We start from the raw sequence: 27,976 nt of genomic DNA, 5'->3' as shown, positions 1-27,976 counted from the left end.
AGATTACTCAAAATGCCCCGTGCAGGTAAGCTTTAAACCAGGAGAACGAAGACACTGTAGACAGGTTACATAAAAATCTAACAATGGTGATCACAGAATCTGCAGCAGCTATAGGAGAAGCAGCATGTAGAGAAAAACGGGAAAAGTAAGAAAATGAAGGAAATAATGCTAAACATGAGAACATGAAGGTGCAAGAATTGTTCATAAAGTTGAACTAGCAGACCTAAAAAAATAAACAGAAGTAAAACAAACGACATTCGTGAACAAAATATGGGAGTGATCGAGGAAAGGTGCAAATACAAGGAAGATGGAAACCAACCAAAAGGAAGCTAGCCATTGCCAAATACATTTTACGCACTCATGAACGAGCAGGGTAACATTACGAACAACATGAACCAGATAACAAAACTATCAGAACGATTCTACACTAAAGTGTACGCCATAGACATTGGACCAGAAGAAACGACTAAGAATGCAAACTTAACTTGAGCTGTTCCCCTAGTAAATTAGGGGAAGTAGGAAACGCTCTCAAGGGCATGAAAAGGAAAAACACTTCAAGTGACGGTGGCATAATGGTGAATGTTTTGAAGTATGGAAGAGATGTTCCATTGGAAAAGCTTGCTGCACTGGTTTTGGAATGGTTAAAGAATACAAATGTGCATTTAGCCTAAAAAACTTCAACTATATTTTTAGGACATCGGGAATTATGGACACATCAGCCCAATCTAGCTTGTTTACAAGCTGCTTACCAAAATTACAGCTAGCTGCATACTTGGCAGCCTGGATTTCCGAAAACCCAGGGAGCAGGCTGTATTTAAGAAGGGGTACTGAACAATTTATTGATTACATGCTGCCCATAATGTAACACAAAAATCCGCAGAATACACTAAGCCCATTTACAGGCACGAGAAAGCTTCTGACTGAGTACACACCACAGTCGTGCTGAAATCATCAAAACATCAGGGACTACAAGAGAGGTACACCAGACTCCTAGATGACATATCTAAGGTATGTACGCTCAGGATAACACTTCAGAAGCGCATCGATTACTTCCTAATCTGAAATGGGTTAAGAAAGGGAGATACCAACAAGACAAAACTGTTCACAGCTACTCTGGAGGAGTTAATCCCAAATCCAGGCTGGTAAAACACAAGATTTAGGATAAACCGAAAATACTTGAGTCGTTTGAGGATTGGAAGCAACATGGTATTGCTCAGTGAGACTACAGAAGGCCGAAAAAATTGAGGGAGCCAGATAAAAAGTAATAAATTCCTTTCTCACAGACCCCCCTGCCTCGTTAAGCATCCCGGGGTCGTCGGCTTCACCTTTTTAACTAACCTCTGGCACACCACAGGGCTGAATCCTGTCTCCAACCCTTTTCAATCTGGTAATAGCCCAACTGCCTCCCCTCATTTACTCTATCCTCCACCTATGCTACTCCATCTATGCCGATAATATTTCACTCTTGCCTCACATGGTAGCCCAGTCCTACTCAAAGAAACTCTTGAACAACTATGTGTTGTTATAACCAACCACGTTCGCAACATACGTCTCTTTATCTTCCCTTCAATATCGGCCCTCATAATGATAAAGAGCAAGAAAGGCAGAGCCCCATATCGCAACTTCATCAGCGTGTACACTGATTCCCAAAACACTCTCTAAACATTTTCTCTTTTACTTAGCACTACTCCGGTGGTTCCAATCCTACACTTCAAACTGTACACTCTCAGATTGAGCAAATGATTTATCTGCATCACCGCTCACAAATGGCCAGTCTGGCTTACACGCAAAACAACTCCTACGTATTATAGATGTTTTTAACCTGTGCCGTATACTGTACAGAGTGTCATACCTGCATCCCAAGCCCACTCGACGAACCGAACCAGAGTGAGCTCTCCATAAGCTCTTCGACATCACCCTCGACATGCCCCAAAACGCTCTGAGTTACAATATTATCAAGACCGCCAAAAATAACACTATATAAGAATGAATTGAGCTACAAAAACAAGCCCAACTCAAGCGCCTTCAGACGTGTCACCAGGGTGGGCCATTTTTTCAGACGATGACCTAACGTACTGTGTCGCTTCCTTCAATACCCACAATACCACCCTCCTTCCATTCGTCTTCCCTATCGCGCGACGCGTAAATTCACTTGTATTTTGTATCGCCTCGCCCGCCAAATGTACGCTTCTCCATACCCGCGCCTCACTCGCGCCCAAACCGTACTCCACCAGGCTCATACCGGCTCGCTCCCATCTCATCACATTCTACATAGCGTACGTAAGTTCCCCCGTCCCCAACATGCCCTGCTTGAGGGACATACCCCTCTATCCCACGCTCCTACTGGGACTGCCACCCCCCGAAGCTTCCCTCATCGCTCTCCCGCATCACCTCATGGGACACTTGGCTCACTCCCCCGCCAGGAACAGACGTTAAGGAACCCACGAGGCTCTCTGCATTCATATTTAGAAGATCTGCAAGGACATTCGGGACTACTGTGAAGACATCGTGGTCTCAGGATTTATGGTTTACGTGACCTGGACTTAGGTCGTTGACTGGTCAATAAATGTTTTCTCTATCTATTCTCCTGCAAAAAATTCTCGATGAACTATATTTAGTCTGTAGTAATGACGAATAGGCATGTCGAAAGGGTGCTATACAGCTTAGCAAACGAAACGCTAGAAAGAGGAAAATAATATAACTACCCCGGACAAATGAAGAGGGGTGTCCCGAACAATGACAGAGAAATATGGCACAGAATAGATATGAGCTGAGGAGCATTAGGCAAGCAATCCCAAATATTGAAAAGTAAGCTACCCCTGTTCTTCAAAAAAAAGATCTGCATTTAGTGCATACTCTCGGTCGTCCCATACCGAGCTGGAAGTTGAAATCTTGCAAAACTACCAGAAAACAAACTTAGATCTGCTCAAGGGGCCACGAAACGAACCATGAAATGAGTAACCCGTAGGAACATGGGGTGACCTTCCTGTATCAGAGAAGAAACTCAAGTAGATGAAATTACAGCTGAATTAAAGAAAAAGGTTGAACTCCGGTGGTCACGCAGTGACACGCAACGGCAACCTGTGGGCAATTAGGTTAACAGAGGGGATACAAAGACATGGGTCTAGAAGGAGGGGAAGGCGGATGGTGCAAGTGAGGAGGAGGGCAGGTTTGCGGTAATTAATGGTTCTACTTCGCTGCTTTTCCCTGTCACCTCGGGTGTGCCTCAAGGCAGCGTTAGCGGTCCCTTAGTTTTTGAAATATTTATTAACGACTTTCCTTCTAGTGTAACACCTTGCATGTGACTCTTTGCCCACCGTTCGATAATATTCTGGAAAATTAATAACCGCTGTAGTGCCCACGTAACGCTTTCAAAAGAGCTAAATGCTATTTGCGACTAATGCAATACCTGGCAAATGTCTCTGAACTTATTCAAATGCCAAAAATATTTTAAAGCCGAAAACGCCTTAGCTTCATTTTTTGTGCTTCCTCAATCGCAATTTATTACTGAGGCTTTAAATTATAAATACATAGGCGTGCTGTGAACGGCAAACGTTTCATAGTCACCCCAATTGAAGGCCTAATGTGCGAAAGCTTCACGATGATTGGGATACTTACATCGAAATCTGGATGCTGCTTCATCTAACAATCGCCAACTAGCCTATGCAACGTATGTATTACCACAGCTACAGTTCACTTCTTCTTGGTCCTCCTACCAATATATTTTTGACAAAATAAAGGCAGTGCAAAATCTGGCTGCACGGTTCATAACCAGGTCGTATGACTTCAGCTCAAGCATAACAAAAATAAAACAACATCTTTCCCTAAAACCACTGCACCTGCGCTGGCCAATCGCTCTCCTGTGCATTCCGAAGACGACAGTCTTTCTTCGGCTTCTTAAACCCAGAAAGTTTGGTGTGTCTGTGTGTCTGTCTGTGACTCGATTCAGCCTCCCGGCCCCCAGCCTCAAGCCCCCATTCTAACGTACGCATGTGAACTGGTTTCGAACACGTGTGAAAAGTATGCTGTGCAAATAATTGAAGTTGACATATCGACGTTGTCAACATATTCGTATTGGTATGTTGTTGCTCTTCATTATTGCTGTAAACAAGTAAACCAGAATTTCGAGGTCTTTGTTTAAAGCACGAAAATTGCAACCAAATGCCCAGTAGTAAATGTATTCACCGTTTAATATAACGCTGTGCGCCCGAAGACAGAATCTTATATTCTAACCCACGAATTACCTCTGTGAGGTGTTGGAATGCAAGCTTAGTACAGAACAGTTGCGGTCGCCGTTATTGTTTTTCTGTTCCCTATGCGCCGTTAATGAGAAAGTGTTGCGGAAGTCGACCTGTACCACATTTTATTTTTCCGCTGCACACGTGGCATAAATAACCAACTCCTCACGCGAGTGCACACACAGATTTGAGGGCGACTACTTACATCTTATGCATTGTGAATGGGCAATAATAATGTCCAGAGGAATGCTTGGGCCGGTTCCGCATCACCTTGTCCAAAGTAAAAAATCTCAAGGCTCGAGACTCTGTGATTTGAGACATGCCTTAACGCTTTCTGATTGCTTCGATGAGACATGTTCGCTTAGCGCCACTGGTTGTTTGCGCCGCCTGTTTTTTGTAGTGTACAAAGATAGGGCATTTCGCTGCGTATTCGTCTCCCCCCTTTCTTTCATCGGCGGCCAAGAAAAGGTGCATGGAGTTGTAGTGAATACCTAAAAAGATGTAGTGGGAAACGGGGAGAAATTCTTCATAGTTAATGAAACAATCGCAGTCGCAGTGATTAAGCTAAGCAAGAGATAGAGAAGAAAGGGGTCCAGAATTAAATACCTTCCCCGGACACATAAATGCACATATTGTTTGATTGATTGTTGGGTTTAACGCGCCGACGCAACGCAGACGATGAGGTGCGCCGTAGTGGAGGGCTCCGGATTAATTTTGACCACCTGGGGATCTTTAACGTGCGCCTTAATCTCGTACACACGGGCGTTTTTGCTTTTCGCCTCCATCAGAAAGGCGACCGCCGCGGCCGGGAATCGAACCCACGACTTCATGCTCAGCAGCGCAACGCCTTAGCCACTGAGCCACCGCGGCGGGTTAAATGCACATTTACCCAAATAAAGCAATGTATCAGAAATCTCTTCCTGAAGAATATTGTTAGAGCGATAAGTATTCTAAAAAAATTGCAGATCAAAAACCGCGTATCATCGTCGTTCCCGATTTCCTCCTCCTTTCAATTTTCTCTTCGCTCTTAAGGGCACGCGAGTCTTCCCTCCTATGATGCTCCGCTCCTCAGCGGTGACGTACCTCCGCTTTTGCGCTCCTCAGACTACGGTATGCTACTGCCTAATCGTGGCGATCAGTGCTGTTATGGGGAAGCGGTTTTGGCTTTCGGGAATTCGTTGACACCATAGATCCCGCACTCCGCTCAGGGCTGGAAAAGCAAACGAAAGACCCTCGGTGGGATCCACACCACGACAAAAGGTTGCAAGGAATAATTAACACACTAAATAGCCGGCGTCCCCGGTACGATGCGGCGACGACATGAATTGGTACGTATGCAAAAATAACATCTCGGCGACTGTCTGAACGGTCGGCTAGACTTTTGTTTGAATTAGCACACGTACAATCTAAACCGTTTAGGAGTGCGTACGCGCCATTTATAGTGTGATTTACCGTAATGGCGCCGCCGTACCCAAGCTCGCGCCGGCATCCCGTTCTGTCATCATCCCGAAAGGTTGCACTGTATCCTTGCGCTGAATTTTCTATTGCGTCGTGCATTCGACCATACTGCTACGTGGATTACCACCACCGCTAGTTTCTTGACCTGTTAGGCAACTTGTAGTTTCTGGTTTGTGTCGGGCCTGCCCCTCGTGGTGGACACCACAGATTGCACAAACAATTCGCTCATTTTATATCTATCATCTGTTTTTCTTATTATGCCATAGATGCTTTCGTTCTGCTTCGTCATTCATTTCATTCATTGTTATTTTTGTGGTGTGCTCAGTGCGTCCGACCCCCATGGCCACACTCCTATATTTTTTCCATCGAAGACTGATGCCTCTTTTTTATTCGTGAAGTAGACAGTTCATTCGCTCAATAACGAAGTCAAAACTTTACAAAATGAACAACCAATATTTTTTTCCTCTGAAATCCTTATTGATCCTAGAGGGCATGGTAGCTGGTCCAAGCTGGTTTACGGTGAAATTCCCAGTTGGCGCTGCTATTCCTGGTTGATGGCTAAAGTCCCAACTTGGAATACCCTTTTCTCTAGGGTACCTTAGCCCCAGAGCACAATTTACCATTGAATTCTTGCCCGTGACGTAATGAGGAGTTCATATTTGAAGTGGTATTTTCACGGTTTAGAAGCAGATGTTTACTTTCTACATGTCTTGATATTTGAAACGACGTATTTGCATAGTTTAAAGGAGATATTATTTCACTACATTTTTCTTATTTGAGTGGACTAGGATATGTCCCATTTTCCGTATTGAGGATACTGGCCTCATGTAGGCAGTCCAAATTTATATTGGAACCCCTCACGCTTCATGGTGCCCATCATCTGAGCTTTACCGGCTGCTTGTCAAACATGCTCTTCTCTGCCGTTTTGAAAACTGCACATCTGAAGTGTCTTCCACAAAGCTTACCCGCATGTGCGCACCGGTGTATGCAGGAGCCAATATGGGCTGTGTTCGGATTGTTGGGTTGCAAAAGTGGTTGCCAAAGGCAGCAATGGCTGGATCAGTCATCATGCATATTTTGCGAACCTGTGCCTTCACCCAGCCGTTCTCGGGGCTGTGTACTAAAATCTGGAGTCCCTTGGCCTCCCCATGCGTCGGAGCTTCATAGGTAAGACAGCTAGGAAGGGATTAAAAAAACTTTTTGTCTTTATTGATTCATGCATTTTATGTTTTCACAACGAAGAAAAAGACTGGCGAAGACCAGAAGCACACTTACGAATTCGACAGAGAACTGAAACCCGACAGAATCTGTACACAACAGCAGACTTGTGACAATAGCAGCAGTTCTATGTGCACAGAACACCTAAAGTTATTGAAGCACAGCACAAACATACCAGCTTATGCTAGCCGCTAAGTTTAAGTCAACCTCCACTCGCATATAGCTAATTATAAATGTATATTTCAATTAGCTAATAAGTGTGAAATATTCCTTTGATTCTCTTGTACTAACTTCAAATATTTTCAGGAAGTATCGCTTCACTGCATACAGGCTCCTCACGCGCTGGCGTTGGTGCAGGCTCGAACAGCGAATCGCGTCGTGCTACCAGCCTGTGTTGTGGGCAACATACGGCAGCGATTTCCCTCAACCTCATATGTGGGCTTCCAGTAGCCAGTGCTGTAAGGCTTGCTGGCCAAGGTAAGATCTTTCGTTTTCAATGTAAGCAGCTCCTGTGTGTACAAAAGCGCCCCCATTGTGCTGGTGTAGTTTTTTCAGTTTGCCTAAATATTGGCTGTTTAGAAGTCATGGTAGTCCAGTAAATCGGAGGTCTTGAGAACTGCTATTATCTGGTTCAGGGTTAAAAAATATAAGAAAAACCTAGCCCTATGCAGCTCTGCTGTGAGAACGTCCGCAACGTACACCGAAGCAGAACCTTTATGGATCATTCTGTGCTGAAAGGGTGCTGAGCCCAAGGACGCGGGTTTCATTTTTGCCGCAGCGGCCGCTATCTAGATAGAGGAGAAATATGAAAATACCCGTGTGGTAGAGATTTCGGCGCACGTTAAAGATCCCCACGTGGTTAAAATTATTCTGGAGCCCTCCACTACGGCACGCCTCATCGGCTGTGTAGCGTGGACAGGTTAGGCCTCGCAATAAATCAATCAAATCAATCTAATTAATCAACGTGATGAAAGCTAGTGCTCCGCCAAGGCCTCCACAATAGGCTGTTCGGGTGCATATCGACTAATATGATCTGAGTCAGGTGCTTCCTTGGCTGGCACGTCGTATGCATCCGTCATGTGCTGTGTCCTCAATGGGCTGCTTGCGACAATTTCCCTGAGCGTGGTGACCTCGCAACGCGTGGCAACATCACTCACAATGCTGCGGACATAATCTTGCAACGGAAAAAATAAGACAGCACTTCAGTGTTGCAGCTTCCAACACAAATAATTATCAGGTGTGTTATAAAAAACGCATATTGATTGGCAGCGTAACAGTAAAGGTGGTACAAGGTAGTAAATAATGGCATTACTATTTCGTACTTGCCAACGGCTGTCTCTAGGTCTTGTTTTCACCAGGTTTCAATATTGCCTTTCGGTACAACTGACATGGTTCCCCAAGGCAGGGATTTTAGAGTGGGTTCTTTGTAGGACAGTGCAGAAGCATATGAGGCGGATAAAAGCATTGGACTTTGCCGGACCGAGGGTTGGTGAGCCGTGTGAGAAGAAAAGATTGCCGTTATTCCGTATAAGCACAAGCTGTCGCATGGGCTGAGATATGTAGCTAGCCGATTTTGTGTATAGGGTTTTTAAGCCCCCAAAACACAGTAAAATATGTGGTGAAATAGATAGAAAATGAACGGGGGGATGTGATCTTGGACAAAAAAGAAAAGTGGTATTGTTAAGCACAGGTCCCCATTCATCAATTGCAGAACGGCGTTTGTATATAAAATTTCTTTTGATTGTGGACACGTGTACATTAGGCAAAAGGGTAGCTGCATAAATATAAGATTGTTGGAACGCATAAATTCACTAAAACACAAGACATATTTACATGTCACCAGGCATTGTTCTGAACACTGGTGCCTTTCATTTTTTTACAATGCCACCATCCTTCCGGTGCATTGCGATCGGATAAAAAGGGAAGTCATTGAGACATGTCATATTACGAAAGGCGGAGTGGGCATATTAGCGAGCCATCGATAACACTTCAGGAAAAAAATACGGTTTTGGATCAGTTCGTTATAACCTAGTTGTGCGCAGGGTGTCGAACCCGACAATTTTCGGGTTCGGTTCGGGTTCGGGTTCAAGTCTTTTGGGTTCGGTTCGGGTTCGGTTCCGGAGCACCATTCCGTTCCGGTTCGAACCGGTTCGAACCGGTTCAAACGGGTTCAAACGGGTTCGAAGAAGAAAGCAGGCGTGTTTTTTTTCTGTTAATTTTTTTGTTCTTGGTTTTCGTTTCCTTGTCAAGTCGGAACAAAAACAAAGTGAATGAAGGTTTCTTTGTGCAAATATTTTGTCTTGGAAAACTAAAGCGACCCTGCAACACTTTGATCAACTTTTTTCTAAATCTTCAGTGCTTGCAGAAAGTAGTCAACCAACACATCCCGTACTTAGATTAGGGGGTCGCAAAGTGCCCCAGCCAAAATTTACTGCTCTGTCCTCATCAGATGCCTTAGAAACTTGCTTAAAATATTTTTCTCTCCTTCCCAGTCTTGGCGTGCTTCGAGCGCTGAAATGACGTCATTACAGCGATGAAGCGGCTATTTGCCGGCTTTCCTTAAGTTGCACAATAAAACGCATTTGATAGCCACTTTAAAAGAAAGCCACAAAAGCGAAGCACAAACGGAAGGTGTATCCGCAGCGACGAGCAAATCACGTACTGTTGCTCTGTGCTGCAATACCTATAGCTTTCGCAGTGCTTACAGATGCGAAGAAGAGTGAAAGCGTGTATCAAGAGTGTTTATTTTATTTATTTATTTATTTATTTATTTATTTATTTATTTATTTATTTATTTATTTATTTATTTATTTATTCTTGGGTTTAACGCACCGACGCAACGCAGGCGATGAGGCGCGCCTTAGTGGAGGGCTCCCGATTAATTTTGACCACCTGGGGATCTTTAACGTGCGCCGAAATCTCGTACACACGGGCGTTTTCGCTTTGCGCTTCCATGAGAAAGGCGGCCGCCGCGGCCGGGAATAGAACACGCGTCTTTGTGCCTTAGCCACTGAGCCACCGCGGCGAGTTTATTGTAAGCGTTGAAGTGTTCCTCTAACTGCACAAGTTACTGCAAAATGTTTTCTATGGTAGTGTGACGAGTATGTGCCCCCTCCCCCCCCCCCTCCATTCGCCAATCTTCGTTGGCCGCTAAGTTCGGTGGCCCTGCCTGGCTCGGTGGGAGACATTGTGCACGGCTGTCCAATAAACACCGACGAGCACAGCCGCTCGCGCTCAGTCACCGTCACCACCAGCACGCTGCGGGTCGTCCCTCGGGTGGATTGTACTACGACCCTCTCACGTTCACGAATGCGGGCCAAATCGTGACAGGTAGGTCAACGATTACAACACTAACTGAAGCGAAATAAAAGGTACGCTGGGACACTTAAGGCTGTGCGTATTTGTATGAATGTGAAAACATTACTCTTTATGGCCGCAAATTTACCTTTATTAAATTAGGTTCCTTCATTTTTATGATTTAATTTTATTTTGTTCTTGTCTCATACCACTGCAATTTTATACACCGCAGTTGTTTTCTTGAGGAAACAAGAAAATATGGCAGACGATTACGATAGTCGCTAATGCGAAATTTGAGTGCAGCACGAACTGTAGTCTTCCCGGCGACGGTGCATAGCTGCTGTGTCTTAGGAAGTGATCGCGTCCTCAACAAGCGCACGACGGCACGCGGTATACTCTGTCGTTATCTCGTAAGGCGGCGCTGCCGTGAAGCATGTCTTGCGCGGTCTCGAAATTTCGCCCTCCCCTCCCACTTTCGCCATACTTTCGTCCTCCGCTTTCCTGCTCGCTCTATCTTCGGTGGCGTCTTCGTTCTCTCGGGGACAACAAGGCCGACGCTGAGAAACTACGCAAAACCACAGGAGCGGGTGCTTAAGAGCTGTGCTCTTACGCATGGCTGTACGTAGCCGCTTCTGTGCCTCCCTGTGATCCACTCCCTTCGCCGACCAGTGACGGGCAGCAACATCGTCTCCAAATAATGCGTCCTCGCCAGTCTTCTGGAAGGCAAACATTTAGCCTCCTGGCCAGTGGGTAGCGCCCCGGTGCCTCCGGCGCCTCCCTTATCGGTGCATCCTAACCAGAATCTGCTGGCAATGGCCAGCCTTCCTGCGGGATGCCTTTTGCCTCATCCTACTAAGCAGACGACCCGTCCGTCCACAATCATTTTTTGGTACCCTTGAGTGTGGCCGTGGTGGGGCATTTTTCGTCTCCCCCCCCCCCCCCCGGGCGGCTCGTGACGGGCCGCCCCTCGTCCCCAAATCACGCATCCTCCACAGAATCTTCTGCCTGGCTGGCAGGCAGGCAGGCAGGCAGGCAGGCAGGCAGGCAGGCAGGAGGGCAGGTAGGTTTCTGGCAAGCGAGCGGTCTCTTTTGCAGGAAGGAGAGCCTACGCGCCCGCTATATTTTTTGGATCCATCAAATGTTACGCACGCACGCACCCCTATTTTCGCACACAGAGGCAAAAAAATTTGCATTGTAAATAAATCGGTTGGTCTGCAACGCTTTTCATCTACCCCAAGTTTCAACGGGGCTTTAGCTTTAACACGAAATCATTACAGTGCTAGAAGTTGAAAACAGGCCAGCGTCGGCATCAATTTCAGACTGCTAAGCGTGGCAGGTGGCATTTCGAGCGATTTCCTTCTGCTCATCTTTTCTCTGCTAACAGACCTGTTAGAAAGAAAGAACGGCCATAATGACTAATTGGATGGCGTGTCATCATTATCATCATCACAAGCCTATCTACGCCCACTGCAGGGCAAAGGCGTCTCCCATTAATCTCCAATTACACCTGTCCTGTGCTAGCTGCGACCAATTTATCACTTCAGACTTCTTGATCTCATCACCCTATCTAACTTTCTGCAGCCTCCTGCTACGCTTGCCTTCTCTAAGGATCCACTCTGTTACCCTTAATAACCAACGGTTATCTTGCCTTCGCATTACATGCCATGCCCCAGTCTCTTTCTTCTTTTTCATTTCTACTAATATGTCCTTAACACGCGTTTGTTCCCTGACCAACTCTCCTCTCTTCTTGTCCCTTAATGTTATACCTATCATGTTCCGTTCCATTGCTCGCTGAGTCGTCCTCAATTTAAGTTGAACCCTCTTCGTAAGCCTCCAAGTTTCTACTCCGTTCACGTGGCTCGTGAAGAGCCGTGCTGAGCATGCGCGAGGAGCAGTGACTGGACAGGACTGGACTTTCCATTAATAACCAAGAACAGTGCTCGATCGCAAATTACAAACAAATAGCAGCTAACCTTCTAGGCCGGAGCTGGCCAAGGCTGTCTTCCAAATCTCTGTGGAGACGTGCAGGTTGGGTGGATCTAGGGTGGACTTGTCGCATCCGCCTACTATGTGTATGAGGTTCCCAGGCTCTCCACAAAAGAGACGAAATGGAGAGAATTGTGTCCGGTCAAAAAGGTGAAGTCTGGGTGTGTGTGGGAAGGTGTATGCCCGCAGGGCGCGAAGTAATCTTTCCTGGTTAATCGGTAGCGATTTGTGCGATATATAGACGTTTTGAAAACCCTTTGATGAATGTAAAATATGCATTAGGCAATTAGTTAATAACTTTAGTGAGAGATGTCAATCTACGTTCTACGGGAGAGTCAATAGTGATGAGTAACTTCCTGGTCTGTGACTGCAGGATGCATGCAGTCGGACTTGGCTTCATCAGCGCTGGCTAATCGGGTCAGATCTCGAGCCACGAGGTTGGGGATCTTTTTGCCGGGGATGCCAGTATGAGCTGGTGCCCATACAATCGTGACTGGTCTCGTTTGTGGTCCCTGATTGATCGTTCGAACTGTTGTAACATGCAATCGACCGTTGTCAAAGTTGGGCCACGCCTACTAAAAGTCTTCTCAAAGTTTTGGCGCCACTTTGGCTAAGCGCACGTGCTATCGCCGCTTCCTCAGCTTGAAGGGGGCTGTGTTCGGGGGTTGAGATGCTACACCTGTGGAAGGCTGCCGAACAGTAGCACAAAGAAAGAGAAGCTATTGAAGAATGCTACCAAGCGTCTTTTGAATCAAACCAGTTGATCGTTGCTCCTTTTTTTCTTTAAGTTTAGTTTCTTCCCACAGTGTCCCCTAATAAATATATTCACGTTTTGAAAACCTTTTAATGAATATAAAATATGGATTAGGCAATTAGTTAACTTTAGTGAGAGATATCAATCTTACTATAGAAACAACAAAACAGCGCAATACGGGCATAAAGAAAGACCTTTTATAGCATTTAGGTGGTCGTCACATAACTTTTCAGCTACTTTGTGCGTGACAAAATTTACTGATTGGTCGACAAGGAGAACGCTGCAAAATTTCCAAATGCCAAGGACCCCAAAGAAATTATGTTTGGTCCGACCGTATAATCCGCCTTAACTGACCTGCTAATTCCTGTAATCCAAATTATTCAACACACCAGTCCCACTAATTCACATTAACTCATTCACTCATCTCACTAATCCACCCCAGTCTACCCGCTAACCCGCATTAATCGACTTCAATCCATGCGCCTCTTAATTTTAACGTTGAGCAGATTCAAGATAACATAAAAATGCTATCGCGTCTACTTTAAAAGTGGAAATGAGAAGTTCCCAAATTTTTTTTCAATTCTCATGTTCTCTTGGAGCAGCGACCAAAGGACACGACGGCACTGTACAAGAAAAAGTCACGGTGACGTGGAGAAGCGTGAGTGCTTGTGTCTCAGTGCTGTTTGTATATAGCTGCCCATTTGAACTAAAATAAGGTGAAGATATGTATTTATTGTTTATGGTGTCCCTGAAGGCCTTCCCAAGCGGACAGGGATGCATTCGAAATAATAACACGATGAAAACTTTACACGATTTTAAGCACCATGCAGATAGAAACCATGAAGAATATTCTATATGTTGCCTCGGAATATGCATTCTAACTTAAGTTATGCTAAAGGTAAAAGATAATTGGGAGAGATGGGCAGTACCTAACGCAAACTGATAGTATATATGGACAACGTTGCATTAAATTCAGGGCAATAATAATAAGAGAACATTATGCCCCTTGGGAACGGCAGACTATGCAAAATATATCGTGGTGCTGTCTGGCGAGTGGCAAAATATCTTCAGACGCAAGGTAGGATACCGAAATGAAAAACTACGAGTCACGTTTTTGAGGCCCCGGAACCGGTTCGGAACGGTTCCTTCGTTTCGTTCCGGTTCGGGTTCAGTTCCAAAATGGCGGAAAGAATACGGTTCCGGTTCAGTTCCGGTTCCGGGAAAAAATTCGGGTTCGGTTCCGGTTTGCGGTTCGGTTCCGGTTCCGGTTCGACACCCTGGTTGTGCGTCATGATGCAAGAGCACGTGGGTTCGGTCGTAGTAGTTATACTTTTGTTGCGTTTTTCATAAAATTAGTTTTAAGTGCGGCGCCATCCTGGCCACTTGTTTTGCTTTTCTATTTGTAGATTACACTGCCTTTTAAGGTATCCAAGCAGTAACAACTTGTCCATATGTTGATCCTTTTGAAGTTACGAAAAAAATGATCATTGGATTTCTGAGTTGCATGAATAAAAAAGCCGGGCACAAAAATATCAGCTAATGCTAAACCCGAAGTGTATATCAACCTACACTCGCTTGTAGCTAATTGTCAGTGCATTTGTAATACATGCCTAGTAATAAGCTAGTAAGTGTTAAATATTGGCTTTGATTCTGTTGTACTAACTTGAAATACTTTCAGGAAGTATCAAATGCTGGCTTGGTTGTCAACGAAAAAACAAAGTAGTGCCCTTTTCGGGGTCGTGATATCTTCAGGTGATATTTCGTTTGACCGTTTTTTGTCTTGGCTTGTGGCTGCAAGGCCTTTTATTATAGTGCAGCACAGTCAACTGTATCCTAAAAACATCAGAAACGGTGAAAAAAAGTGTGCTCGTAAAAATGCTATTACTGTAGGTTAAATGGCAGTGCTTGTTTCATTCAATGTTTCGAGACTAATAAATTTAAACACCTTCAATATAGAAGCGTTCCTGTTGTAAACAATAATATTAGAAATAACGCATTACATAAACTCTCAAAACCGAAAGGAATAAAGTTTGCTTTGTTCACGCAGTACTGATCGAAAAACAGCGCATTAAACAGGTTACCGTATGAATGACAAAGAGGGAAAATTTCGTCGGCCTATTTCTGCAAGCTTCGTTTTTTGGTTCTCAGCGATAGATAAAACAAAACTACTGTGGCATAAAGCCATAGCTTTCTTCTCAATTTCCATAACCCTATCCTTAGTTTTGGCAACCCAAAAGTGTTGCAAGGTTAAGTCTTAGGAACATGTTTCAAATGTTTGAAGCTCGGTAGTGAACTTCATGTTGCAACTGTAACTCCAAAACCCTCAACTGACTACAGCTAAAGCTACTTAATTACAGTTCCAGAGGAATGCAAAAAAAGTTTCAACTCACAGAAGCTGGAGGAGAATGTGCCTTTTTTCAGCCTAACCGTCAGAGATTAAAATTTCATCTTTAGGATAAGTTTCTTTCAGACGAATTTATCCAACCTTAAAATTTACGTACTGTGTAAATACACGTTCTGTCTGGTATATAAAATTAAGGAGCATGCGATATGAAAAACGTACATGACTATTTTGACAAACGGCACCAAAATGTTACCTTAGAGTTCTGTGTAAATGCGTAGACTGAATTTAGAAACTCTGTGGTTCTTATTTCTGTAACCTAATTAACACATGTGACACCTTGAAGTAATTCTAGAACCGTCGAAAACAGCCTTGTATAACCATTGCGCCTTGCGATTTCATAAGAAGACACTCAATTTGAATCGTTTGGACTGACTGAGTTCCAGGCAGACACTAACAGTCCTTGTGTAGAGTAGCTTGATAGAACAGTTCAAATTCAGTCTCTCCAGCATGTAGTGACTTATGCTGATGCTGATGAACGTGACAACTTTTGGACACATAATAAAGGTCAACTGGTGACATTCTATTCAGAGTAGATGGATGCATGGTGAAGCACAATTCTCATTATCAGAAAAAAGGAATTTTCACCCGAAATAACACGCTTTTAAAGACGTGTATTCCTATGAAGGTGTGACAGGACTGTGTTGAATTATCGAAAATTATAATTTAACCATTTGTGACATAGCAAGTTTTTACAAGCAGGATTGGCCACCCTGGTGTATAACAGCCACAACCTCCCATGAATACGCCAATTAACGAGGATCAGATAACAGCAGACCTCTTGAAGGATGGCGGAGAAATTGTAGTTGAAAAACTGGCAAACCTGTATACGCAATGCCTAATGACCGCAATGGTATCGGAATCTTAGAAGAACGCGAACATCATCCTAATCCATAAGAAAGGCGACATGATGGTCTTGAAAAATTACAGGCCGATCAGCTTACTGTCAGTCGTCTACAAGGTATTTACCAAGGTAATCGCTAACCGAATCTCTGCAACCTTAGATTTCAGTCAACCTAAAGAACAAGCAGGGTTCCGTAAAGGTTACTCAACAATGGACCATATTCACATGATCAATCAGGTGATAGAGAAGTGCGCTGAGTATAATGAACCCCTATATTTAGCCTTCATAGTATATGAGAAAGCATTTGACTCGGTCGAAACCCTAGCAGTCATTCAGGCATTACGGAACCAGGGGGTAGATGAGCAATACGTAAGAATACTAGAGGATATCTACAATGGGTCTACAGCTACCATCATCCTCTATAGGGAGAGCAATAAAATACCTATAAGGAAGGGTGTCAGACAAGGAGACGCAATCTCTCCAATGTTATTCACAGCATGCTTACAAGAAGTATTCAGAACGCTGGATTGGGAACAGGTGGGAGTAAGGGTTAATGGAGAATACCTCAGTAACCTCAGATTTGCTGACGACGTTGCGTTGCTAAGTAACTCGGGGGACGAATTGCAAAGCATGCTTTCTGCACTGGGCGAACAGAGTAGAACCGTGGGCCTGAAAATTAATATGCAGAAAACTAAAGTAATGATCAATAACCTCGGGACAGCAAAGCAGTTTGAGATAGGTGGCGAGGCAGTGGAAGTGGTAAGCGAATATATCTACTTAGGCCAAGTTGTGACCCCAGATCCCAACCATGAGGCAGAGATAATTAGAAGAATCAGAATGGGGTGGGGTGCATATGGCAGACATTCCCAGATAATGAATAGCAGCCTACCATTGGAGCTGAAGAAGAAAGGGTATGACAGCTGCATATTACCGGTACTCACCTACGGGGCAGAAACTTGGAGGCTGACTAAGAGGGTTCAACTTAAATTGAGAACGACTCAGCGGGCAATGGAGTGGAAAATGCTAGGTGTAACATTAAGGGACAAGAAGAGAGCGGAGTGGGCCAGGGAGCAAACTGGTGTTAAAGACATATTGGTAGAAATTAAGAAGAAGAAATGGACGTGGGCAGGACATGTAATGCGAAGGCAAGATAACCGCTGGTCGTTAAGGGTAACAGAGTGGATCCCTAGAGAAGGCAAGCGCTGCAGGGGGCGGCAGAAAATTAGATGGGCAGATGAGATCAAGAAGTTTGCGGGGATAAATTGGTCACGGTTGGCACAGGACCGAGGTAATTGGAGAAGACTGGGAGAGGCCTTTGCCCTGCAGTGGGCGTAGATAGGCTGGTGATGATGATGATGATGATGATGAAGGGTAAGTTTATATTTTAAATTACCTTGCTGCAATTCCTTTTTCTGGAAATGCTATTGCCTTTGGTGCAAAATGAATTATAAAGCTATCGGATGATTCCACCGAGTATGTCTGGACAGTTGAAGACAACTGCCACAAGGTCAAATTTTATTTTCCAGCGCAAACGCTTTCTCAAAATAAAATTACTGCATTGTTACTGGGAAGACAACACACAAGCAAGTTCAAAGCGGGGATTATACTATCTGACCATGAAGGCAGGCTGCCGGAGCCTTAAAGATTAGCCCAATTTATCATGACTTGTGCTGCTATAGCTTCCTTGCTAAAACTGACATGAATGTCCATGGTACTTCTAAGAAATTGTTTTACTTTCGCCTGGTCAGAATATCAACCACAGAATTACACTAATACCGAGACACTTTTTGGAGGTCACCACATCAGCTGAAATGTGGCTCTATATAAAGTGCATTGCTGTCAACAAAGCTATAACGAGTGGGATAGCGGGTGTATGTGGTTAGAAATGTTGCGAACCCTTCAAAATGAGCCTCTCAATTTCCTACAGTGTAGTAGTTACTGATGCATAATGAAGAAATTGTAATTTTTTTTTCATTGTAAGTTGCTAAATATTTCCGACGATAAAAAATATTTTTGATTCACAACTTTTCTAACCAAACAATTATTCACTTCATATTCACTGCGAAACTAAACATCACTTTTTGCACACCTTTACAAATTTGTACACAAACACACGATTTACTATGAAACCCTTCAAAATAGGTCCTGGCTGCGTCATAGGACGCCTTTTCGGTACTGCAGTGAAGCATGGTTCTCATGACTCTAAACTATAGCGGAACGCCGGTGATAGGTTACAGGGCTTTACGATAGGCTATAAGTCCCAGCAATGTTCCCATAGAAATAACGCGCTAAAAAACCTCCGTTAAGCAACGGGATTTTATGCGTCAGCCAGGTTATATATATACCCACGCAAAGCTTTCGACTGATAGGCGGACGAAATGAAAGTGCCGCGAACGTGTTCCACTGACCTAAACCTCATATATCGGTTCTCTTCGGCATAGTTGTCTCCTCCGACTTGTCTTATGTTTACTCGTTTTTTTATGTCCGTCTACTCCTCTGCACAATTGCTGTCCCCCTCCTACCGATGGTGTCTACTCTCGTCGCACAGCAGTCACATGGATAATGCTCATGTGCTCATTTCTCCACTCAGCAGTGAATCGCCCACTAGGTTAGGCTGACAGGCTAAGGCTTCCACATGTGTTTGTTGTGATCGTGTGGGCCATGATTCGCATGGCTGGTGGAAATCGATGCAGTGGACTGCAGTGCGATGTTTCTTTTATAGGAGTATGATTGTCACCTGCACTGCATATTTTTTATTGCTTTTTATTAATTATTTGGGTTCCCGAGCCCTGCAAAGTATCAGTTCGTAGTTTACAATAAAGTTTCTCGAAAATACTTCGCACCAAATTGTATTTATAGACGTGATAGTTTGCTATAGATTTTACGATGCGTGTATGCGTTAGCTGACCCCCTGCTCAGAGAAAGCTCCTAGCTTGTGATTCAGCTTCTGGCCTGTTTTTACTTCATTATTTCCTTGCCGTTTCCATTACCCTAGAATAACTAACCCAAGAAAAGCCAAAGAGAGAAACACGACAAATGCAAACACCTACTACTCATCTGTTGAAGGCAAATTTATCGGACGTACATATTCATATCGTGTAGTTGCCAAATAGCTGCTTCCACTGTGGCCATCTTTACCAAACTGGAAGTTTGGGAAAAGCGTGCGTTGCAAAGTAAAGAATATTGAAATACAAGAATTCAGCTGATCTTATCAATTGTCTATCGTCAAGGGGCTCATGTAGGCATTCGGTGAATGACCCCTGTTGTTGCACATGCTCGTCGCACACCTGGTTCAGTAGGATGCCCCAGATGCTCAGGATGAGATCTCCATCCCCAGCGCCCATAGCTGCCGTCCGGTACAATGCTTTTTATTCCTCAAGCTTGGTACCTTTGTATCCTGAAGCCTGCTACCTTTGTGGAAATGAAAGGTGCATTATCCATGCTTGCAGCCTGTTTACGAAGAGCCAATGGCCAACAGCTCAACATATCCTTATCGTTTTTCACTGGAGGCCCGTGGGGTGCTTCCTCCTGCATGCCACCGCCTTCCACCCCTCTATATTGGGTGCGGTGCGTTCAATTGTAGTTGGCCTGGAATGCTTCCTGTGCGTGAACCTCCGCCGCTGGTGTGGTGTTTTCCGCGGGGGTTTGAGCGGCTATGGCGGAAGGTGGTCCGCGCACTGCTGCGTGCCCCGGTACGTACATGGATATTGTGAGGGGAACTAAAAGAACTTAAAATATTGAGTGCCTCAGCCTGCGCCACTAGGTATAGCAGGCTTAAACCAATAGTAAAATAAAAGAAAGTGGGAAAAGTAAATTTTTTGGAAAAAAAAGTGGGGGGGGGGGCATAGCATCGGCGAAACCGGCCAAGGGAAGCGGGGGCAAAAGGCGGCGTTTATTATTATTTTTTTTGAAAAAAGTGATTGGTTTTCGACTTCAGTCTTCAATCTTCGATCGAAGTCTTGACTCTTGTGGTGCAGTAGATTGGCTTATCTTGATCTTTTACTATGTATGAGAAATATCAGGTTGCTTCTGGTTTTCCTGCTAAAATAAAGAAAATATTAGTACCTTTCCAAAGAGTTTGAAGGTTACATATAACCTATATATGTATTTAGTTGATTATAAAATGAAAATATAATTCAAGTTTAATTGGTTTCTTATGAATTGTATTGACTGAAATTATTAGGAGTGGCGAAAGATGAATGTTGAAGTCTGTAAGCCTTCAGAACCCTTTTTTTTGGGGGGGGGGGCATGTGGTTGATTATCTCTCCTTCGCTCTTTTTCAGTCTCATTTTTGTGCGCATGTGCATGTTCTTTATACCGTTCACCCGTTCTCATCTTTATCCCCCAGGATGAATTTTGGTTCACAAAAATGGTATATTGTGTAATCTAGAATAGTGTACTGCCGCAGCTTTCCTACATGGTTTTTATTTTTTATGTTTTACGTTTACCTTCTACAAATAGATTATTGTAAACGCGAAGTGTGCTTTGAATTTCTTTTTGGTATGTGCTTTCTCATTGCTCTGTTTTAAACGCGAAGTGTGCTATGAAAGTTTAATTGACGTGTGCTATGTCATTGTTATGAATGTATCACCCAATTCCTGCAAAAGCCTCCACTAAGAGGCTAGCAGTATGTTCTAAATAAATAAATAAGTAAATAAATAAATTAAAATGTTCCTTTTTTATGGCAAAACTGTAATTGCTAGAAGTTCGTGCGTTTAACTCGTCTTACAACTGGTGTTCTCTTGTTTGGCTTTCACTTTATAGTGGTGTTAAATATTCAGTTGAGTATGTTATCTGTGGCTATATTTTATTGCAAGGATTGGTTAGAGCGTTGTGATTTTTTTTTTACCGAAGACATATAGTTTGCTGAATCAGTGAAATATGTAATGTGATAAGATTGGGAGAAAGAGGTTTAGGTTTGATTTTTAGTTTTTTTTTCTAATTTTTTTAAAATTCCTTGCTCCAATGGAGGTTTTATCTGAATGTGTACTTTAGACTACTTTTGCTACCTTCCCTGCGAACATGCCGCAGGGGGTGGTATCTGATTGCGTTCTGAGGTGCTGTTCCCACCTGGGGACCCGTGGGGAAGCTGCTTTGGTACTCTTCATTTGATAAGAAGAAGTACTTTTTGGTTTTTTTTCAAGCTGGAGAAGGTCCGGTTGTATACAGCCCAATTTAGCTAAGACAAAAGGTTTGGTGGCGGGCCACCACTTGGCTTCTCTCGATTGAGAAGGAACCATTTTGGTTGCTTGTCAAAATGAGGAGGGCAGGAAGGACCAAAGACCCAGCTGAGTGGAGCATCCTGTGGGAATGGTAACGTTCCCAGAGTGAAGGTTGTTGCTCTCTTCTGCCCCTTTTTTTTTCGCTGATAGCGTACGAACCTGCCTCGTGGGCGATGGTTCTGCGAGTAGATGAAAGGTGATGTAGTTGCCTACAAGGTGCTTAGTGCTTCATGGGCCACTGGTCCAGGGGGTCACCCACAAGAAATGAATTTTCTTGGGGTCCTAGCGTGGCCTCTGCAAACCTTTTCCCCTCCCTTAGTTTCCACGGAATCGTCAGAAAGGTATTTTTTGCTGTATTTCATCGTCTATTTTTTCAACCATATTTTTTAATATCTTAAAGAGTTTAGGGTTTTTAATAATATCGACCTTGGAGCTCCGAATTTCTTTCTTTTTTAGTATTTCTTAAGGTTTTTGCCTATGTTGAGAGGTTATTGAACATGATGTAAGAAAATGATCAAAGTCTTGGGCTTGTTCGCCCCATTTGCATAAGTCCGAGTTTGAAATTTTGAATCGTTTGAGGTAAAATGGGAATCTCCCATGTCCCGTCAGAGCTTGAGTAGAAAAATAATTTGTTGGAAGATTGTCTATTGATTACCTTACATTTTTTATCCATTTATAAGTTTCTGATTTTTTGCCTTCTTTCTGCCAATCTATCTTCCAATTCTTTATAGCTGTCTTGTAAAGTTCTTTCTTGATAAATTTTTTTGTTATCGGGGGATCTATTTCGTTTCCTTTCGTTCTGGCCTTGTTTGCTAATTCATCAGCTATCTCATTGCCTAATATTCCTGAGGGTCCTTTAACATATGCCAGTGTTACATTATGTGATTTAATGAGGTTTTTTATTTCTTTTTTAAGGTTTACTATGAAAGGATTTGTAGATGTAGGATTGCTCAGGCCTTGTAGTGTTGAAAGGCTGTCAGTTAATATTTGATAGTGAAAGTTGGATCAATTTTGCTTAATGTATTGAAGTGATCTTTCAATCGCCGTTAACTCGGCAATGAAGTTGTTGCTGCGTTCTGGGAGTTTATACATTTCTTGATGTAAAATTTTTTTTGAATTATTTAGTACAACGAAAGATGCTCCAACTTGGGTGTTGACTTGTGAGCCATCTGTGAATATGTAATAGTCTGCTGGAAGAATTTCTTTATCTGTGAATATGTAATAGTCTGCTGGAAGAATTTCTTTATGATATTCAATTTTAAAATAGTTTGCTGGGTGTTCTTTCCAGAGGTTAGTTTTAGCAGCTATGTTATCCAGTTTCAATTGTTTGTTTTGCCATGAAAATGGTTTGTTATCGTTGAATATTTCAAAGAGTTTGTTTTCTTTTTCAATTGTGAATTTAATTGGTATGACATTAGTTATAACGTTTAAGGCTTGATTTGAGACAGTTCTGAAGGCTTTACAGATTTTCAACATGGGAATTCGCTGAATAGACTTAAGCTTTTTTTCTTGAATTGTTTTACCTGTTAATGTTGTCCATATTGGTGAACCGTACAGAATCATCCTTTCTATTCCATAAATATATATATCTCTTAGTTGTTTGGGAGAAATACCCCATGTATTTCCCGAGAATTTTGTCAAGTTAATAGTTAGTTTTTCTATTTTGTTCTTGATATATTCTAAGTGATCCATGAAAGATAACTTCTGGTCAAATATTATTCGTAGAATTTTCAGTTGTTTTACAAGATTTACCTTATGTGTGCCATGTTTAATTATTGGAGGTCTTTTTTGATAATGTTTGCCTATTAATAATGCTTCACTTTTGGTTGGGTTGAAAGCGATATTGTTTGAGTTGGACCATTCTAGGACGGTCTTCAATGCTTCCTGGGCGTTTAATTCAATGTCTTTCCTTGTTGGCCCTGCCGTTGTTAAGGTAATATCGTCTGCAAATGCTTGTAGTTTAGTTTGATTTGGCATTTTCAAGCTTAATAATTCTGATATAGTTAAATTCCATAACAGGGGGCTCAATGGGGATCCCCGGGGGGATCCTTTTGGAAGTTTTTTTTCTATTTTGCGGTTTCCTAAGTCATACGTTATACTTCTTCCTTTTAGCGCGTCTAATGTAAGTTGTGCAACATTTCCTGGTACCTATAGTTTGTTGAAAACGATCGTCATTTTGTCTAATCGGATGTTGTTGAAAGCATTTTTATATCGAGAGAGATAATTACACATTTATTTCCACAGTTCGTTTGTTCCAAAATATTCTTTTTAAGGTTGTGTAATGCCATAATTGCCGAAGTTCCATGTACAAATCCATATTGGTTTTCCTGTAAGAGGTTATTTTTTACCAGGTAATGATGTATGCGATTGTTGATCAATTTTTCCAGGACCTTACCTATTATAGAGTTAAGTGCAATCGGTATGAAGTGTTCAGGTTTGTCTGGTTGGGTGAACTTAGCTTTAGGGGTTAAGTTTACTTTAGATATCTTCCATTTGCTTGGGAAGTGGCGTAACCTCAAACAGGCATTATAGATGTTTAAGAAAAACATGCTATGTTGTGTATAAAGTTTTTGGACAATTGTAGTGGATAACTTATCGTAGCCTGGAGCTATATTCATTGAGAACCAGTTGGGCTTGTTGGTACATAGTTGAAAGTTAGCGCTCGTCCCGTTCGTTCCTCACTCGTCCGTCGTCGTTTTTGCGCTGCAACCATTTTAATTTGGAGCTATATGTTTCTTGATATTTTTTACTACAATGTCTACTTCCTGTTTTGTGAATTCAATATCGTTTTCACTTAGTTCTAGCTGTATTTCTCCATTATTTTCAATTTGTTCTGTACCATCGTCCTTCAAAGTGTCATATAATTTTTCCAGAATATACAATACCGACTATCTTTCAGAAATTGTCATTACACCGTCATCTCTAACAATACTTGGGATAATGATATTTTTCTTTAGTTTATTTGGTTCCTACCACCACGTAATGGTTCCTACCACCACGTGATGAACATCGCCAGCATCTTGACAGCGCCTCTCGCTCGGTGACGCCAGGGTTTGTGGAAAGCCTGCGCTTGGGTGGTACCACGACCAGAATACCAGTTTGCAGTCATCTGCGCTCGTTGGCTGCATTGCGGAATGGGCTAGATAGCGTTGCTGTGCTCGACGAGGTTGATGTTCTGGACTGCTCCGTCTGGTCTGTGGGACACTCTACTAGCCCGGCACGTGTAGCGTAGTGAAAAGAATAAAATTACGCCCACCTCCCCTCGCGGGAGCCCTGGTGTGATGCGACGCTGAAGGGGGTTTCGTTGGGTGTTTCCCTTGGGTCGATTATTCGAATTGCGTGAAACGCGTAGTGAACGTGAATTGCGTTTCAATCACATCGTTGGGTTCCACGCGAGGGGATGCGGGCGAAATTTTGAGCATAATGAGATACCTTGTTGGTGTTGTCATTTAGACGGAGGCTTCTCTCTGTGGTCTGCCCTCCTTCGGGTGCGCTGGGCATATAAGCGTAGTGCCGCGCTCCGGCTGATTTCTCAGTCGACGGTCGCCCGCGCCGTCGAAGGATGGCGCTGCGAAGGAGAGGAGACCGCGGAGAGCGAGAGTATTGCACATGTGCACAGCGCGCAGCGCCACCCACTGGCGGAGTGAGAGTGTGCTGCGCCACGTGCCCGCAGATGTTGGGCGAGAGTGTTCGCTATCGGAGAGAGGAGAGGGGGAGAGCGGAGGAGAGACGCAGCTGTGCGGACGCGGACGCCGACGCACGCAGGACAGGGCCACCGGCAAGAGATGCTCCTCTCAGCGTCGCATCTAAAAGAGCTCTGGCCCCGCGCCTCACCCCAAGCACCTGACATCATGTGCCTGTCATTGAGCAAGCATTCCTTCCAACATGGTGTCAGACGTCGATGTGCTGCCCGCGGCTCTCCACCTGAAAGACACGTCAGCACACCCAACCACCCCTCGTCTACCGACATCATCTTGACTAGCGACGAGCCTGCGACCTTCTAGGGCGACTCGTCCTCGATGGCCAACAAGACCGGCAGCCCTGTCTTGTTCCAGATCGTGGCACTTGACCCGTTAACCTTCTCCTCAACGTCAGAATGGAACCAAGCTAGCGGGCTGCTAGCGGGCTGATTCAGGGCTAAGCGATCGACCCAAAGAATTGAAGGTGGACGCACTGGTCTACCTCATAGGACCCCAGGCAGAGGACATCTTTAACACATTCAAGATGACCCCTGAAGAGCAGAAAAACTTCAACGCTGTGCTCAAGCGTTTCGAGGACTACTTCATACCTCGCAGAAACATTATCTACGAGCGGGTCAAATTAAACACTGGAGTTCAGGTGGATAGCGAGCCCGGCAATGATTTAGACACAGCTGTGCACACACTAGTACACACTTGTAACTACGGGGCGCTCCGCGAAGGGTCAATCCGTAACAGACTAGTCGTGGGCGTCAAGAACCACAAACTTTCGAAAACTCTGCACCTTGACTTAAGCTTAGATGTCACGAAGGCTTTATTCATCGCTCGTCAGACTGGGGCAGTAAAACATCAGCAGGCAGAACTCCTTTCGGCTACGCCAAAGGAAACTGTAAACCTCGATGCTCTTAATGCACGACGGAATAGACCCACTAAAGACCCCGCTGCAACGACACCTCTAACAGCACATAACACGAGAGGCTCCCAGAAAAACCCCCCATCGTGTGGCTGGTGTGGCAACGAACGTCATGCCAGCGCCGCATGTACTGCTAGAGCCTGCATCTGCCAGAAATGCAGAAAAAAGGGCCATTTCTCAGCATTTGCCGCTCATAAAATGCTCTACGTAACATCGAGCAGGAGCCAGGTTTCTTAGGCCTGACTGCGATGACGGCTTTATCCAGGTATGACGTCTCTCCCCTCGTGGAGTCGCAGACCCTAGTCTTCAAAATCGACATGGGAACGGACGGGCGTGTTATCCTGGAGCGAAAATTTCGACAGCTCTAAAGTCCGTCACTCTCAATCCGACCGAAGGCAGGGTTCAGGGTCCGGATCGAAAGGCTGCGCTTCCCGGGATAGCAAGGCTTTATTTCAAGCTGAACGGCCCAGAAAGCGTGGAAAACGTCTACATATTTCATGCTCTACGCAAGCCCTACTTTGAAAACCAGTGATCACAAACGTTGGTTTGTTCCCGTCAATGAACAATATGTTGGTACCTATTCCACTCTACGAGGAGACCAAAGCAGAGCTTCAGCAAATGTGTGGGAACATTCTAATAGCTGATTCGAGAGCGCTATCTTAGCCCCGAAGAAATGAGCTACACCTACGGTTACAAGGCACCGTCGAAGCAGGACATCGAGAACAACCCTCACGAGAACATACCCCACCCGATTCTGTACCGGCTATCGACGCAGCCCTGGATTCCTCCTGGCGACCTCTTCCTACCCTCGCGGCAAGCTACGCCCGAGCGCGGGAAATGTGCACTACGTCCCCCAGCAGCTTCCGTGCAACGACCGGCGCAGCGCCCTGAGCATCCGCGTGCCCTCTCGCCGCACCCAGCGACCACGAAACCGCGAGGCAGCCCTGTTGACAGGCGCCTGGGGCTCCCTCCCGCAGAAACGAGTAAGCCTTGGTACAACTTCGCCAACGACAGGGGCGAAGCGCTGCTCGAACCTTCCGTCTCCTGGCTGCCTGACAGCGAGGAGTTCTTTCGAACCACTAGCACGCTGGAGGGGCAACCCGTTCCAGGGAAGAGTGAAGACTCCCGTGCCGCCGTGGGCAGGGCATCTGCAGCGCAGCAGCACAGACCATCAGTGAAGCAGCTCAGACCATCGCGTACGAGCCAGTTCTCATATTATACCCTGAGCAGCGTGTCACGGTCCGTATCGACTGAGCTTCTCCCTTCGGACCCCGACGCGATGGCCAAGAAGCAGTAGTGAGGAGACGCTCGCAGAAAACGCAGCGACGGCATGAGCGCCGGTGATAGCTTTCACCAGGGCGACGCGAACGAGAAGCGGCATGATTGCAAGTATTTACCATCGCTGCACGTGAGGCGGGCGAGCTGGAACCGTGCAGCGGCGAGCCGGTCCAGACAGGCGGCCCATTCGCACTCCAAGCAGTGACCTTTATTGAAAGGGGAGGATGTATGACAGTATGTTACACCCGCAAGTGTAGCGTACTGAAAAAAATAAAGCGCTCTTGCCACGTTCCTCGCGCCTTGACCTGACGTCATGCGCATGTCGCTGGGCAAACATTCTATCCAACATGGTGTAGAACCAATTGTCGTCCAGCAGAGTCACTCGACTCCGGTGATGCGGGAAGGAATTCGTTGTTAATCACAGCACGGGTTGAGAGGCACGCATTAGCCAGTGTCTCCGTTTTCGGAACAACGTGCCCTTGGTCGGCCTGGCCCGAAGGCCTCTCCCATAAATGCTCCTCATCGTTAATATATATATATCTCCCGTGTTGGCGCTGCACCCATGCGTGAGACAGCGCTGTAATCATCTAAAACAATGGCGCCTAACCGATTTGGAGGTTTGGAGCACAAAAATACCCCTCGGTGATGCCGCATTCCTGGGGCGAGTTT

At 44.6% G+C, this 27,976-nt stretch overlaps 1 pseudogene; it reads right to left on the bottom strand.

The window, feature by feature from the left end:
* LOC144139877 (uncharacterized) overlaps positions 1 to 25,719 on the bottom strand; it is a 59,934-nt pseudogene extending 34,215 nt beyond the window's left edge.
* Positions 25,720 to 27,976: the final 2,257 nt, after the last annotated feature.

Source organism: Haemaphysalis longicornis, unplaced genomic scaffold, assembly GCF_048455015.1.
Source record: "Haemaphysalis longicornis isolate Haplotype H1 unplaced genomic scaffold, Haemaphysalis longicornis Haplotype H1 scaffold_5, whole genome shotgun sequence".
Lineage (NCBI taxonomy): Eukaryota > Metazoa > Arthropoda > Arachnida > Ixodida > Ixodidae > Haemaphysalis > Haemaphysalis longicornis.
This window is presented reverse-complemented; position numbering and strand designations above follow the sequence as displayed.